At 39.7% G+C, this 17,556-nt stretch overlaps 1 long non-coding RNA gene across 3 annotated transcripts in view; it reads right to left on the reverse strand.

Moving 5' to 3' along the window:
• The window catches only part of LOC132653087 (uncharacterized), a 103,403-nt gene that overhangs the window by 66,381 nt on the left and 19,466 nt on the right, over positions 1–17,556 (reverse strand). Inside the window, exon 4 of one of the 3 annotated variants that reach the window (XR_009590754.1) lies at positions 2,900–3,268. The exons of the other annotated variants lie outside the window; for them this stretch is intronic. This is a non-coding gene — a long non-coding RNA (uncharacterized LOC132653087). Of the gene's footprint in view, positions 1–2,899; positions 3,269–17,556 lie in introns of those variants that run through there. 3 annotated transcript variants of the gene reach the window in all.

Genomic DNA, 17,556 nt, shown 5'->3' on the forward strand with positions numbered 1-17,556 from the left:
GTGCAGGGCTGGACATTGAGGGCTATACAGTAATAGTGTCCTTGATTTCATTTCCGCATTCCCAACCCCTTCGAGTGGTTTCTCTGCAAACACACTTGATAAAAACAGAAAAACAGTCTCCTTTTGCTATAGACAAGCGGTAAAATAAATTGAGATCCAAACAGCAATATTTGGATTTCAGTATGTAAGATCTCTGAAAATACTTTTCCAAATAGACCTTGTCAACCCCTTGGTTCACTAAGGTAGACTTGGGTAGAATTTTGGTCTCAATGAGTAAGAAAAAGCAGTACCTATTAAATGGGTATATATTGAGGACCCATGTCACACCAGAGACTATAGTGGTAACCATTGCAAAAATAAAAGTGTAAAAGGCATATGTAACAGATGTACAGCTTGGTCCTCATGTGGGAACCTTAATGGCAGGAGCAGGGGCTGTCTCTGACTCTGTTACCTGCCTTTGAATACCTTTCTCCTAACTAGATAACATTCTCTGGCCTCAATAGAAGAATATCTGCCCAGTCCTACTACCAAGGCAGGTTGATATCCATGGGAGGTCTTCCTTTCTCTAGGGAGAAAAAGAGAAGTGCATAAGTGGAAGGGAAATGAGAAGGAGGGACTGGGAGGTTAGGAGGGTTGGGAAGCTCCCATGGGGATTCAAAGTAAATAAATTAATTAAGTAATGAAAAAGTGTAAACAGAAGTGAACAGCTGAATTTCAGGAAAGGAAACAAATTCTAATAAATAACTTGAGAGAGCAATTCATAGCTGCATTATAACTGGGTTGGGAAGCTTTAGAGCATGGTATGTGAGAGCCTAAGCATCAGGAATTTGCTCAATTGAGAGGTGTCCACATGACCTTGACCTGAGAGCTGAGGTTGATAAGAGGGTCCCTTCTCCAGAAGAGGTACTAACTGAAGCTGCAGGAAAGGGATCTTTTCAGAAAGCCTTCTGAATGCAGGAACATCCCAAGTTGTGTTGATGAGGAGAAACCATGTTGTCTGCAGTAAGAAAGAAAGACTTGCAGAGACTCTGTAGTATGCCATGTAGACCCATTGTCCAGAGTTTCGTTTTGGTAATCATTCAGATATTTAGAAATCAATCTGGGCTTTTGGAAATGTTATACAATATAATACAGAGCTCCGATGTCTCATTCATTAAGACTCCCCCAATGTTACATATTATATCCACCATGATGTCTTTAACAAGAACAAGAAATGAATGTTGTACAGGGGAAAGGTTGCTTTGGTTTCCTCCATCTCTCATCAGAGTGCCTTGTCTGCTGCAAGATCAGATCTGGGTGTGTTATATTTTAATCATAAGCTATCATAGTATCCTCCGATAGGTGTCAGTTTGTATAGTTATCTGTACATATAACCCAAATTTAAACAACTATAAATATGACATTTCATAAAGAATGAGAAAATGAAAATATATTCTATGCTAATCAATTCACTAAAAAGATATATCAACTCAAATGTTTATGCACTAAAAGAAAACTTTCAAAAGATATCTAGTAAATAGATCTAAAAGGAGAAATAACTGTAGTGTAACTATATTTAGGGATAATAATTTCTTTCAGTAGCTGATGGAAGATGAAAACAAAGACATTGAGAAAAAATACATTATCAATAAAATATTTCTGATAGAATATCAGACTAATAATCTTCTTGGAACATTGATTCAGACAGACCACAATCTTGGCCACAAAGTAAGGCTTAATAAATTTCAAATAATGGAAATCAAGCAAAGTACATTCTTCAACAATGAAAGTATTAGATTATAAATTAATCACAGAAAGATATCTGTAATTTTCCAATTATCTAGAAAGTAGAAAAGTTAGTTTATATAAATTATAGGTAACAGAGAATATCTGAAGCTGAGTTACAATATGTGATGGATGAAAATGTATAATTAACCTATGTTGAAATCATCTACAGTAATGTTCCTATACACATTAATACTCACATTAATGGCATGATAACATCAAAGGGAAGGCAGCAAATTTCAAAAATAGCCTTACATTTTTCCAAATTAACCCATCTCTCCACTATGAATGCCTAACAAAAGAAGCATGTGAATAACAGGCATAAATACTAATTATTCCAACTCTAATGCCTTACAATCTGTGCCAAGTAATTAGCTAAAACGTGAGTACATCTAAAAATTCAGACAGAAAAGAGGAGATGGTCAAGAGACAAAGTAACCAACAGTACCAAGCTGGTGATGATAGTGACATTCTAAGTAAACATTTAAAATAACCATGATCAATGTGTTCAAGTTTCAAGCAGAAGAAGATGATAAAATGAAATAATGCATGAAGAATTCAAACAGAAAGCAAAACCATAAGAAAATACAAGAAATAAATCCCAGAAATAAAGACTATCAAAAAAATGATGAAGACTCACTTTGACAGACTTGACACATTCTTAAAAAATGAGAAGAATCTGGCAGGTATAGATTGATGGGCAGAAAGATTCACTTAAATGAAATACAAAGAGGGAAAAATTAAAATAGAGCCTACTAAGTTGGCATACAATATATAATGGTTTAGCATTTAATTATTCCATAAAGAAAGAAGGAATCGAGCAGATGAAATATTTTAAAAGGTAATGGCTTAGAATTTTTGAAAGTTAATTTGTGAAAAACAGGCTTTAATCACAAAGTAAGAATAGAGGAAAATAAATAAGAATAGCAATGGATACTTATTTAGTGTTTGTCAGATACTGTGTTTAGCAATTTATATGTATCCTACAAACTACTTCCCACCAGGAATCTATGAAAAAACATATTTTTATTGTTTTAATATGATGGTAATTGTTTCTTTTGCATTATTTAAATTGGTTTATTGTATTTATATAGTAAATTTTAGTCATTTAAATCCCTATACAAAAGATTGCTTCTGTATTATATTATGTTGTATTTCTGGATATGAACAGCAGTCCTCCAAATCTTAAAACTCAGCTGATGTTCCTGCTTTAGCCACTTCCAAAAGTGGATGCCAGTATTGCTTCTGTGTACTGACAAATGACAAAGGGGCATTTCTAACAGCCGCAATTCAAGCCTCACATTGACAACAAGTGTCACCTCATTTCCCCCTGTGAAACAGAACCACGTCTTCAACACATCCCAACAGATGCTTTGAACTTGCTTGGTGTCACTCCTACATTACCCTGGTGTCCTTCCTCCCATGTCTTTCTTTCATTGCTGGAAAACACTCCTACAACCATGGGCTTTCTTAAAATTCCAGAGAGAACAGGTTCCAGTTAGTCCTATAATAATAGAGTTGACATATTTAGAAAAAATAGGAGGAAGCATACATAAGTGAGAAGTTTAGTTGAAAAACAAAGACTTGCGAAGATGGCGGCGCCGGGAGGACTCTCATTCTGAGCAGCAGCACAGCAGGATCAGCACAGCGAACAGCAATCAGAACTCTCGGCCATAAAACACAGTCATTGTGTTTCCCAGGTGAGAGGATACCCCACGGTGGGGGATTCAATCAGCTTTTAACTCACCCGGCTAAACCGCGGAAGAGATCCCGGTTCTGCCAGACGCTTGGCTGCCAGCCGCCAGCCCCAGCCCCAGCCCAGAGCCACAAGCCAGTGTCTCTGGTCACGGTCCCAGACTGAACCTTGGGCACCACACTATCAGAGACTGGAATTTTCAGTCGAGAGATAACCCCAGGGTACAGGAAACGATTGGGACCAGCCTTAGGTCACCCAGACATCCCCTGGAAAAGACTCGGGCGGGTTCCACGGGCACCCCAGGAGCCAGCCCGGAGCCAGAGCCGGGGACCCAGGTTCCTGCACAGAGCCCTGCCTGCCTGCGCGCCTGATTTGCCGCCAGAGATAGAAACGGTGGGTCTGATCTCAGAGCACTCAGCTCACCCCCAACCTGAAAAGGTCCCCGGAAAATTACCCAGCTTAGGAAGCCACTCAGACTCCCAAAAGCCACAAAGGCAGACACAGGCAGTTTCTGCGCACCAGACAGCTGGCAGAGACTGAGCCGCCATCACATAGCTGTGCTCCAGGCACAGGCAAATTTCTGTGGCCAGCCAGCTGGCGGACACTGAGCAGTGTGCACCAGGGCAAAAAAAGACACTAGGAGTCCGTGTCTCCAGAGAATCCACGGGGAAGGAAGGAAACTGTACTTATCTAAATCACCCAATCCTTCCCTAGAAAAAGTCTAGCAGTCTAGTGGGGCCGAGGCGCCAGCACTCAGCTGTGCTCCAGACACAAGCACAAACAGTTGAGGCACGCCTGATGTCCAACTGGGTCACAGCAGCTGATCATTAAATTTGCAACAAGAAACCCAGAAACAGGGCAGCTGCCCTCAGGACTTCCCTGGGTGAGAGGAGAACCCTCTCGACTAACAAAGACCACAGTTACCACTCAGGTCTATATCCCTGAGGTGAGCAACTCCTGAAAAAACACCAGCCATCCAGGGACTATACCCAAAAAGCTGAGAAGACATCCTTCAGGAAAAACCAGCTTTCTGCAAAGGGGATTCTCTCCACCACAGGATCCCCAGGAACCACCAGAAAATAACCCCAAACTCCTAAGATAACACAATGGGTAGAGGCCAGCGTAAAAGCTCAAGCAACAAAAGACAGAGCAATATGGCATCTCCAGAACCCAGTTACCCAGGGGCAAGTCGCCCTGGACACTCCACCATAGCTGAAATCCAAGAAGATGACCTAACAAGTATGCTCATGAAGATGATAACAGAGGAAACAAATAAGATTCGTAAAGACATAGAGGAAGATAAACTCAAACAGAATATTGCCATCCGTAAAGAAATAGAGGAAGCTGCAGCCAAACAGTTTATGGCCTTTAGAAAGGAAATGCTTAAAACACTGAATGAAATGAAAGAAACAGAGTTGAAGGAACTAAAAGAAAAACAGAAAAGTACAATCAGACAGGTGAAGGAAGTAAACAAAACAACTCAAGACCTGAAGATAGAATTGGAAAAATTAAAGAAAACACAAATGGAAGAAATAATGGAAAGGAAGAATCTAGGGAAGAAAACAGCAACTACAGAGGTAAGCATAACCAACAGACTACAAGAGATGGAAGAAAGAATCTCAGGTGTAGAAGATACAATGGAAGAAATCGATGTATCTGTCAAAGAAAATGTTAAATCTGAAAAATTCCTGACACAGACCGTCCAAGAAATGCAAGACAATATGAAAAGACAAAACCTAAGAATAATAGGTATAGAGGAAAAAGAAGACTCCCTTCTCCAAGGCCCAGAAAATATTTTCAACAAAATCATTGAAGAAAATTTCCCCAAGCTAAAGGAGAGGCCAATTAGAATACATGAGGCCTCAGAACACCCAGCAAATTTGACCAGAAAAGAAAATCCTCCCGCCACATAATAATCAAAACAGTAAGTATACAGAACAAAGAAAAAATACTAAAAGCTGCAAGGGAAAAAGGCCAAGTAACATATAATGGCAAACCCATTAGAATCACACCTGACTTTTCAACAGAGACTATGAAAGCCAGAAGGGCCTGGACAGATATCATGCAGACCCTAAGAGAACACAGATGTCAGCCCAGGCTACTAACCCAGCAAAACTCTCAGTCCTCATAGATGGAGAAAACAAGATATTCAATGACAAAAACAAATTTCAACAATACCTACAAACAAATCCAGCATTACAGAAGACACTGGAAGGGAAAATACAACCCAGGAAAGCTAGCTACATTCAAGAAAACACAGGAAATAAATAACCTCACTTCAGTAAAACAAAAAGCAACCAAGCACACAACCTGATGACCACAGCCAACATCAAAATCAAGAGATCTAACAGCCACTGGTCATTAATCTCTCTCAACATCAATGGACTCAACTCTCCAATAAAAAGACACAGATTAACAGAATGGATACGTAAACAAAACCCAGCAATCTGTTGCATACAAGAAACACACCTAAGACACAAAGATAGACATTACCTGAGGGTAAAGGGTTGGAAGACGACTTTCCAAGCAAACGGACCCAAGAAGCAAGCAGGAGTAGCCATTCTAATATCTGATAAAATAGACTTTCAACCAAAATTAATCAAAAGAGATGGGGAAGGACACTTCATACTCATCAAGGGAAAATTCCACCAGGAAGACATCACAATCCTGAACATTTATGCCCCAAATACAAGGGCACCCACATTTGTGAAAGAAACATTGATAAAATTTAAAGCACATATAGATCCACACACATTAATAGTGGGAGACTTCAACACCCCACTCTCAACAAAGGACAGGTCAACCAAACAGAAATTAAACAAAGAAACAATGTCTCTGACAGAGGTCATGAATCAAATGGACCTAACAGACATTTACAGAACTTTACACCCAAACACAAAAGAATTTACCTTCTTCTCAGCACCTCATGGAACCTTCTCCAAAATAGACCACATAGTGGGTCACAAAGCGAGCCTCAACAGATACAAGAAGATTGAAATAATCCCATGTATCTTGTCTGATCACCATGGAATAAAGCTGGACCTCAACAATAACAGAAATAACAAAAAGCCTACACACACATGGAAACTGAACAACTTGTTACTAAATGACAGCTGGGTCAGGGAAGAAATAAAGAAAGAAATTAAAGTCTTTCTAGAAATCAATGAAAATGAAGACACAACATACCCGAACTTGTGGGACACAATGAAAGCAGTGCTAAGAGGAAAGTTCATAGCACTAAGTGCCTTCAAGAAGAAATTCGAGACAGCTCATTCAAGCACCCTAATGGCTCACTTAAAAACCCTAGAAAAAGAAGAAGCAGACACACCAAGAAGGAGTAGACGGCTGGAAATAATCAAACTCAGGGCTGAAATCAATCAATTGGAAACAAATAAAACAATTCAAAGAATCAATGAAACCAAGAGCTGGTTCTTTGAGAAAATCAACAAGATCGACAAACCCTTAGCCAGGCTAACTAAAAGGCAGAGAGACACCACCCAAATCAACAAAATCAGAAATGAAAAGGGGGATATAACTACAGACACTGAGGAAATCCAAACAATCATTAGGACTTACTTCAAAAGTCTATATGCCACAAAATTTGAAAATCTAAATGAAATGGACAATTTTCTTGATCGATTTGACTTACCAAAGCTGAACCAGGACCAGGTAAATCAACTAAATAGACCTATATCCCCCAAAGAAATAGAAGCGGTCATCAAAAGTCTCCCATCCAAAAAAAGCCCAGGACCAGATGGCTTCAGCGCAGAATTCTACCAGACCTTCAAAGAAGAGCTAACACCAATTCTCTTCAAACTATTCCACAAAATAGAAACAGAAGGAATATTACCAAATTCATTCTATGAAGCCACAGTCACCTTGGTACCTAAACCTCACAAAGACTCAACAAAGAAAGAGAATTTCCGGCCGATCTCCCTTATGAACATTGATGCAAAAATACTTAATAAAATACTTGCAAACCGAATCCAAGAACACATCAAAGATATTATCCACTATGACCAAGTAGGCTTCATCCCAGGTATGCAGGGGTGGTTCAATATACGGAAATCCATCAATGTGATCCACCATATTAACAAACTGAAAGAAAAAAAACACATGATAATCTCCCTAGATGCTGAAAAAGCCTTTGACAAAATCCAACATCCATTCATGTTCAAAGTATTGGAGAGATCAGGGATACAAGGCACATATCTAAACATAGTAAAGGCGATATACAGCAAGCCTATAGCCAACATCAAACTGAATGGAGAGAAACTTAAAGCAATCCCACTGAAATCAGGAACAAGACAAGGCTGCCCACTCTCTCCATATCTCTTCAACATAGTGTTGGAAGTCCTTGCTAGAGCAATAAGACAGTTGAAGGAGATCAAGGGGATACAAATTGGAAAGGAAGAAGTCAAATTATCACTATTTGCAGATGATATGATAGTATACGTGAGTGACCCCAAAAACTCTACCAGGGAACTCCTACAGCTGATAAACACCTTCAGCAAAGTGGCAGGATACAAAATTAACTCAAAAAAATCAGTAGCCCTCCTGTATACAAAAGACAAAAGGGCTGAGAAAGAAATTAAGGAAACAACACCCTTCACAATAGCCACAAATGACATAAGGTACCTCGGAGTAACCCTAACCAAGGAAGTCAAAGACTTGTATGAAAAAAATTTCAAATCTCTGAAGAAAGAATTAGAAGAAGATATGAGAAGATGGAAAGATCTCCCATGCTCATGGCTTGGCAGGATTAACATAGTAAAAATGGCCATCTTACCAAAAGCAATCTACAGATTCAATGCAATTCCCATCAAATTACCAACACAATTCTTTACAGACCTGGAAAGGAAAATTCTCAACTTCATATGGAATAACAAGAAACCCAGAATTGCTAAAACAATCCTCTACAATAAAAGATCTTCTGGAGGTATCTCCATCCCTGATCTTAAGTTGTACTATAGAGCAACAGTTTTAAAAACTGCATGGTACTGGCATAGAAACAGAATGGTGGATCAATGGAACCGAACAGAGGACCCAGAAATAAACCCACACACTTATGGACACCTGATCTTTGACAAAGACGCCAAAACCATACAATGGAAAAAAGATTGCATCTTCAACAAATGGTGCTGGTCTAACTGGATGTCTACATGTAGAAAAATGAAAATAGATCCATACTTGTCACCCTGCACAAAACTGAAGTCCAAGTGGATCAAAGACCTCAACATAAAACCAGACACATTAAATCGGCTTGAAAAAAAAGTGGGAAATACCCTAGAACTCATTGGTACAGGGGGAAACTTCCTGAACAGAACACCAACAGCACAGGCTCTAAGAGCAACAACCAATAAATGGGACCTCATGAAACTGAAAAGCTTCTGTAAAGCAAAGGACACCGTCATCAAAACAAAGCGACCACCTACAGATTGGGAAAGAATCTTCACCAACCCTTTATCTGACAGAGGACTCATATCCAGTATATATAAAGAACTAAAGAAGCTGAAAAGCAGCAAACCAAGTAATCCACTTAAAAAATGGGGAACAGAGCTAAACAGAGAATTCTCTGTAGAGGAATACCGAATGGCAGAGAAGCACTTAAAGAAATGCTCAACCTCATTAGCCATTAGGGAAATGCAAATCAAAACAACCCTGAGATTTCACCTTACACCCATGAGAATGGCCAAGATCAAAAACTCAAGTGACAACACATGCTGGAGAGGTTGTGGAGAAAGGGGAACCCTTCTCCACTGCTGGTGGGAATGTAAACTTGTACAACCACTCTGGAAATCAATCTGGCGCTTTCTCAGACAACTAGGAATAGCGCTTCCTCAAGATCCAGCCATACCACTACTGGGCATATATCCAAAAGAGGCTCAAGTACACAAAAAGGACATTTGCTCAACCATGTTTGTAGCAGCTTTATTTGTAATAGCCAGAAGCTGGAAACAACCCAGATGCCCCTCAATTGAAAAATGGATGCAGAAATTGTGGTACATCTACACAATGGAATATTACTCAGCAATGAAAAATAAGGAAATCATGAAATTTGCAGGTAAATGGTGGGATCTGGAAAGGATCATCCTGAGTGAGTTGTCTCAGAAGCAAAAAGACACACATGGTATATACTCACTCATATAGACATACAACATAGGACAAACCCACTAAAACCTGTGCATCTAAAGAAACTAAGCAAGAGAGAGGACCCTAACTAAAACGTCCAATCCCCATCCAGAAAGGCAAAGAGGATGGACATCAGAAGAAGAAGAAAACAGGAAACAACCTAGGAACCTACCACAGAGGGCCTCTGAAAGCCTCTGCCCTTCAGACTATCAAAGCAGATGCTGAGCCTGATGGGCAACTGTTGGGCAGAGTGAACGGAATTTTAGGTAAGAACTGGGAAATAGTAAGAGCTGGAGAGGACAGGGTCTCCACAAGGAGAGCAACAGAACAAGAAAATTTGAACATAGGAAACTTCCCAGAGACTCATACTCCAACCAAGGACTATTCATGGAGATAACCTAGAACCCCTGCACAGATGTAGCCCAGGGCAGTTCAGAGTCCAATTGAGTTACATAGTAATGTGAAGAGGGACTGCCTCTGACATACTCTGATTGGCCTGCTCTTTGATCACCTCCCTCTGGGGGGGGGGAGCAGCCTTACCAGGCCACAGTAGAGGACAATACAGCCACTTTTGATGAGAACTGATAGACTAAGATCAGAAAGGAGAGGAGAACCTCCCCTATTAGTGGACTTGGGGAGTGGCATGCAAGCAGAGGGAGGAGGGAGGGTGGGATTGGGATGGGAGGAGGGAGGGGCTTATGGGGGGATGCAGAATGAATAAAGTGTAATTGATGAAAAATTAAAAAAAAAAAAAAAAAGAAAAACAAAGACTTGCAAAGCACATGTATATGTGAGACAACTAATGCAGAGCAGGAGTGTTAAATTTAACCTTCACTACATATCTTTATTTGATCTGCTAACTCTAATCTTTTTGAGCTCTCCTCTTGATGAAATTCAATCCTGCGGGAGCTGGTGAGATGGCTCAGAGGTTAAGAGCACTGGTTGTTCTTCCAGAGGTCCTGAGTTCAATTCCCAGCAACCAACCACATGGTGGCTCACAACCATCGGCAATGAGATCTGGTGCCCTCTTCTGGCGTACAGGCACACATGCAGGCAGAACATTGTATATATAACAAATAAATAAATCTTAAAGAAAGAAAAAAGAAATACAATCCTGCATGTCTTGGGCAAGTAAAAACATGAGGCATTATCACAAAATTTGCTGTGTTTATTTGTACAAAAAGGAAGTCTAAAGCCTACAATTAAAACGGTTCCCTTTCCTCCTCCAGAAACTCTTTCCTGTTTTCCTATTTCCAAATAATTTTGTGGCAGTGAGTGCCAAGAAATCAACCATAGAATGTGTAAGTTACATAAGTACAGAATCTACATTTTGTCCAAGGAAGGGTACCCTCATGGAAATAATATGAACCAGGCTTTCTGAGATGTATAAATTTCCGTGGGAGACACTATCCTCTTTCACATTCAACCCCTTCCCCTTTTCCACACAACTTCATGTTTGGCAAAGACAACAGCTAGATGAAGGCATTCACATAACTTTCAAGCAGCACCCAGGAACACTGCCTCTCAAGTCAGAGTTCATTCTCCCGTTTCTTTTTTTATTTAAATTTTTATTTTTTACATTAATTACATTTTATTCGCTTTGCATCCCAGCTGTAGCCCCCTCCCTCATTCCCTCCGAATCCCACCATTCCTCTCTCATCTCCTCCCATGCTGCTCTCTAAGACCACTGATAGGGGATTCTATCTGATATTCTCCTTTTTCTAAGCATAACATAGGTAAAGATTAAGGGAGGCAACTAAGGTCCTAAAGTTGGGCAAGGACCCTGGACATCATTAAGTTTGTTCTGGTACTATCTCCACACACCTGCCAGTCAGTGACAGCATGGCCAATTAGGATGGTGCAGTTATTCAAAGTTAGCTTTCCACTTGATGCAATCTATTTAAAACTTTCTCTGGAGCTTAGTTTTTCCACTCCCCTATAATTTAGAAGGCAGAACAGAGAGAGAGTTTGTTCTTGAAACAATGCAATTCTGAGCTCCTATGTTGACAAACCAACTTCCCTTCTGTGGAATAAAGTGGCTCCTTTGAAGTATGCAAGCAATCGGCAGCCCCAGATTAATGAGTGAGCGTTCACATAGCTTGTGCTTAGTTCCAGACTTTTCAAAACTGGTAAAGCAATTGTCATCCGGGGGACAGAGGAAGGAACCTGAGCAACGAGTAGGACAATCAGGCCTGGTTTGGGGCTTTCCATCCTGCTACCCATGCTGGTATGGCCTTTGGTAACTGCATTACCATCTTAGAACTGCAAGGCTTTTCTACGAAGTGCTGAAGCTTGACTAGATTGCTGTAAAGATCTCTTTTGAAAGCAGAAGTCTACGACATTTTACATTAGCTTTTGGTTTCCCTTGGGATGCTTGTGTTTTGTTCAATTCTTCCAGCTAAGCTGCTGCCTGAGCAGTCGTCATAAATCATGGGGCTCACTGAGTCGCTAACAACTCTTTTAGAAATCTTTATTCAACAAACCAGTCTAAGAAATATCAACAGCTACTGTTGTAAAGGGCATCTTGGAAGAAAGGTAGAAATTCATAATTCTTAAAATAAAAAAAAATAAAAACAGAAACAAAAAGTACTGAGGTATAATAGAGAAAGGGGAGGGGAACTTTATCAGAATGAACTTTTCAGATATTAGGACCAAAGAATGAATAGGAAAAAAATATAGAGAAGTGCTATAGAAGGATGAGATGAGACTGAGGTGCTTCTCTGCTGAGTCAGGGTGAAGACGTGATGCAGCAGGAGAGGAGAGGAAGATCTCATCACCAGAAAGAGCAGATTGGGGTGGTACTAGTGGGACTGAGTTCAGTTGATTGGCAAGCAGCACCTATGAGTTTCCCCCAATATTTCTGAGGATTCTCATACACAACTGCTTTCTGTCCACAAATCATTGAGCTATATGACAGACAAGAAATAGGAATGTAAAGTAATGAGTGGGGCAGAGTAAGTGGGCAGTAGTTTCTACGATGGAATGGGAGAAATTAGCTAACTGGAAGTGAAAAATCAGAGGAAATTATGGGGAAGGAGAGCAATGATGTGTGTTGAGCCTTCCTGGGAAGGGTGAGAAACAGCAATGGATGCAAGGTTCTCAGCAGAGTTGGAGACAACTCTGACCCTAGCCTATCAGGTCTCATCAGGACTGGCTGCATTGTCTTCCTCTGTGGCTTGGGAAGGCTGCTCCTCCCTCAGGGGGAAGTGTCAAAGAGCCAGCCACTGAGTTCATGTCAGAGACAGTCCCTGTTCTCCTTACTAGGCGATCCACTTAGAGACTGAGTCTGTGGGCTACATGTAGGCAGGGGTTCTAGGTTATCTCCATGAATGGTTCTTGCCTGCAGAATTAGTCTCAGAAAAGACCCCAGTGCCCAGATTTTTTGGTTCTGTTACTCTCTAACAAGGAGATTCTTCTTGATACAATGCAAGCATGATACCTGGTCATAAAAAACAAAACAAACAAACAAAAACAAAACAAAACAAAAAAGCTTACATTTCCTTCCATTATTACCATCAAGAAAAGATATTTATTATTTTAGTTTTATTCTTATGAGCATAAAACATGAGCCATACTCTTATCAGATCAAGAGGAAAGGAATAGATTAAAGTTTAAATTCTGGCAGTTTTATGATTTAGACATCCTTTGTAAAAATTATTCTTTTTCTAATATGCCATTTCTAATTATCAATGCCTTTGACTCTTTTGAGTATGCACAGCCCTTGGAGCTAAGAATGTTGGGTATTCAACAAGATTTCCATAAGAGAACTTGAAGTCAGACAGCCTGTAGTCTAACTCATAACAGGAGGTGCTGGGTTTTGTGAAGTCTACATCTCTTTCAATGTAGTTCCTCTGATAACAATATGTCATAAGCTGTAAAGATTTCCAAAGCGCCTTTGCCTATCCCTGAAAATATATGAGAAAAAAACATTACAAATTTCCTAGAAAAATGCAGGTCAGGAATGCATTCTGAAATCTGTAATTTAACTGGCTACCTAGCAGGGATACCCGTTTTATATAAATTCAGAAGGCTATAGATAAGATGCATTTGCCACTTCTTTTCATGGCCAGGAAAGACTGCAATGGTGATTGTATTGTCATCGTTCTGCCATATCTTACATCATTGATTACAGCCTAATCCCATTTTTTTGAACCCAGGAAGATTATACTGTTCTCCATTTTGGATATATAAAATAGAATAATTTCTAGGAATTTTAAGCACATTTTTCTTCAATTGTAGCCATCTCAAAAACAGAAAACATTGCCTTTTTTGAGAAAGTATTCATTGCATGTACTGAGATTAAAGTAGTCTGGATAATAATTGAGTTTCCCTTAAAATTATTTCTAGATGTGTCATAAACACTTAATGAGGATCAGTTACTTTTATGTGTTTGGTTAGGCTAGAAGCCAGGGTTTCTCACATGCTGGGCAAAGCCATGCTGCATTCCCTCCGTATGTATGTATGTATGTATTTGTGTGTGTGTGCCTGTAATCTGTAGTCTATAACATTTGCATTATTTTGAACATGCTTTAAAAAAATACTAATGATTTTAAATGGGTTTCTTGTATGTTTTATCCTGGGCAGGGGGGAGGGTTGAATGAAGTTCCCTACAGCCCAGATAGTGCATTCCAGCCAAGTCTAGCTTAATGAGTCAATGAGCTCACTGGGGATACTTACAGGAACATGGATAACGAGTTACTTAGAAGAACATGGGCGAGTAGACAGTGACAGTGCTGAAAAGCACACCCTTGAAAGGGCAACAGTCATGAAAGGCAGGCACATCATTAAAATGGTCCAGCTTGCAGGAAGCATCATAGAGAAGTTTCTTTTCTCCATCAACTGCTTTTCCACTGATAGAACATTGGGAAGGGATCTCATCAATCTTATGTTATGAGATTCCAGAGTCCTAGGAATTTCCCTTCTCCCTCCAAGAAGATATTTCCATTATTAGTCAATTTTTTCAGTTAGCATATAAAGTAATGCATTTTGCTATAGCATTTTTTATGTATCCAATGGTCTTGTTTATCCCCTCCTCTCTTGTTCCTCCATTCCCTTATCTCTCTGTTCTCTTCTTGCTAGTTACATGTCCCCAGTAGATCTGTTCTGCTTTGTTTCATTTCAGAAGAAGTAGCTACACCAGGATGTGTGTGACATAAGTGGGGGGAGAGCAGGCAGATGCAGGAAAATCCTTTCAAAGTTTTGCAAAGGCATCATTTCTGTTGCTCTCCTTGTGGAGCTCCTGTCTCTTCTAGGTCTTTCTATCTCCCCCTTCTTCCACAAGATTCCCTGCACTCTTTCCAAAGTTTGGCTATGAGTTTCAGCATCTGCTTTGATATGCTGATGGGTAGTCTTTCAGAGGTACCTGTGGAAGTCTCCTGTCCTTTTCCCTGTCTTCTACTACTTCCAATGTCTATCCTGTTTGCCCTTCCGAATGAGGATTAAGCCTCTTCCCTAGGGTCCTCGTTGTTTACCTTCTTTAGGACTATAGATTTTAGTATGTTTATTTGATAGTATATGGCTATTATCCAATTACAAGTGAGTATATACCATGTGTGTCTTTCTGCTTCTGGGATACCTCATTCAGGATGATCTAGTTCTATCCATTTGCCTGCAAATTTCATGATTTCCTTGTTTTTAATAGCTGAGTAGTATTCCATTGTGTACATGTACCACACTTTCTGTATCCATTCTTCAGTTGAGGGACATGGGTTCAGAGGGTCCATGCATGGAGAGGACCTAGAACCCCTGCTTAGATATAGCACATGGGCAGCTCGGTCTCCATGTGGGTACCCTAGTAAGGGGAACAGGGGCTGTCTCGGACATGGACTTAATGGCTGGCTCTTTCTTTGATCAGCTCCCCTTGATGAGGTGGCCTAACTAGGCTACAGAGAAAAAGGATCCAGGCAGTCCTGATGAGACCTCATAGGCTGCGGTCAGATAGTAGAGGAGGAGGAGGACCTCCCATATCAGTGGACTAGGGGAGAGACATGGGGGGAGAAGAAAGGAGAGTAGGACTGGGAGGAGATGAGGGAGGGGGCTACAGCTGGAACACAAAGTGAATAAATTGTAATAAATAATAATAATAAAATTAAAAGGTATCATTTCTGGAAGTGAAATCAAAACAGAGGGTAGATTGAGTAAGACAAAGGTTGATCTGTATCATGGTTTCAGGAAAGAGTTCTGTCTGCTGAATGCAGCATCTGAGTCAATTCCACTGGCTCAGACAGTCCTACCATTCACCAGCGTGAGCTTGCACCTGCCCCTTAATCATGATGGAGAGCTATCTAGAGGAAGCAGCAACTCCATGGGACCTAGCTCAGGTGACCAGTCAGTATGTTCAGCACAGCACATAATCTCAGATATGCAATTTAATAGGCTACTGTGATCATGGCATTGCTTATTTCCTGACAAAACACAGTGCTCTACAATATTTAGCATCTGAATATCACTAATCACCCTCAGTCTTATTGGCCACAAGATTGAAGTAAGCAAGGTAATGAATTTAATGTGCATTAAAAATCAGTTACCATTAGAGGTTAAATTTCTTCTTTTTGCTTATACACAGAATCATAAAGACAAATCTCTATAAAATGTAAAATGTAATTTTTTGAAATAGTAAATATTTTGTGTATATCATTTATTGAAATTCAGGTATTACATGAGAAAGTTATATTGGTAAGTCACATTGACATCTCTATAGTAACAGGACCAATCAGTGACTCTCAGAGGGAAGACTTCTTGAGACCTGGGGCACAATGATTACTGTTTCCTGCAGTGTTTATTAAGAGCTTCACAGATGAATCTTAAAAGCAATACTTTCTGTTTATTAAAATTTCCATTTCTTTCAGCATTATAAAGAAACTTCTGGATCTTAATCAAAGAGAAATGTCTTGTCTCTTAATTAAAGAAACCAAGTTTTAAATGATATCTGAGCAATCAAAAAAAATCTGTGTGCAAAATGTAATAGTTATATGAATTTAGTTGTAATTATTAGAAGCGGGATTGTTCTTAGTGAATGAAAGAGCATGAACACAGCTATGACAGTAGAGAAAAATCTAAATTTGTGTGTGCATTCTGCCATGTTATGACAAGTACCCTCAGAGGAGTCATATTAGCTGCCCAATATTCAGCTTCTTTATTTAGGAAAGAAAGAATGCCTAGTAAGACTTCTTTATATTGTTTCTAAGAAGGTCAATTGAAGTATGATATCACAATGCAGGGACCCTGAGTATCTATGAGATCACACCAAAAACTAGAAATTGAGATGCAAAATAAATTATTCATAGAGCTTATTCTTGATATGCTAGCATTCCCTATTCAAAGGAATTGAATATCTTTTGAAAACTGCTCTGTATTGTCTTCAAGTAAAAATATGTAGAATTATTCCATGCCCATAATTAACTTGCAGAAGAGCTGTCTACCCTCTTCTTCGTTTACCTGTTCAACAAATGTTAATTGAACACCTTCCAGGCATCATTTTAGACTTCAGATACTTAATAGCGCATAAGAGTGAATCAATTATATATAAAGTCTCTATCCTCTGAGCTTTACACTCCATAAAAATCTCAGCTTGTGTCCCACCATGCACTCCCAGGAACAAAAATTATGTGGTCAAGATTTGTGTGCATATAGTTTCATTAAGCATCAATATGTGAATTAATAAATGGTAAAATGGGTTTGGTACAGTGAAAGGTTAAACTGAGGCTGAATACCAGCAAGAGCCTCAGCAAACCCTAGACATAATTCAGGAGTTGGTCAACCTTTCCATTGGCAATGTGAAGTGGGCTGAGGATTTTCCTACTCTGGAGCAGTTTCCAGTGGAGTGGTGTTTATAAGCTTTGAGCTAAGGGCAGACAACACTCCATATAGCTCAGGGCATGAATGTCTAGATCCTGAAGTTTTTATGAGTGGTGTCCTGTATCTTCTAGGATAACAAATAGATGTCCACTATTTTTTTTTTCAGA

The sequence above is a fragment of the Meriones unguiculatus genome, chromosome 3 (assembly GCF_030254825.1).
Source record: "Meriones unguiculatus strain TT.TT164.6M chromosome 3, Bangor_MerUng_6.1, whole genome shotgun sequence".
Taxonomy (NCBI): domain Eukaryota; kingdom Metazoa; phylum Chordata; class Mammalia; order Rodentia; family Muridae; genus Meriones; species Meriones unguiculatus.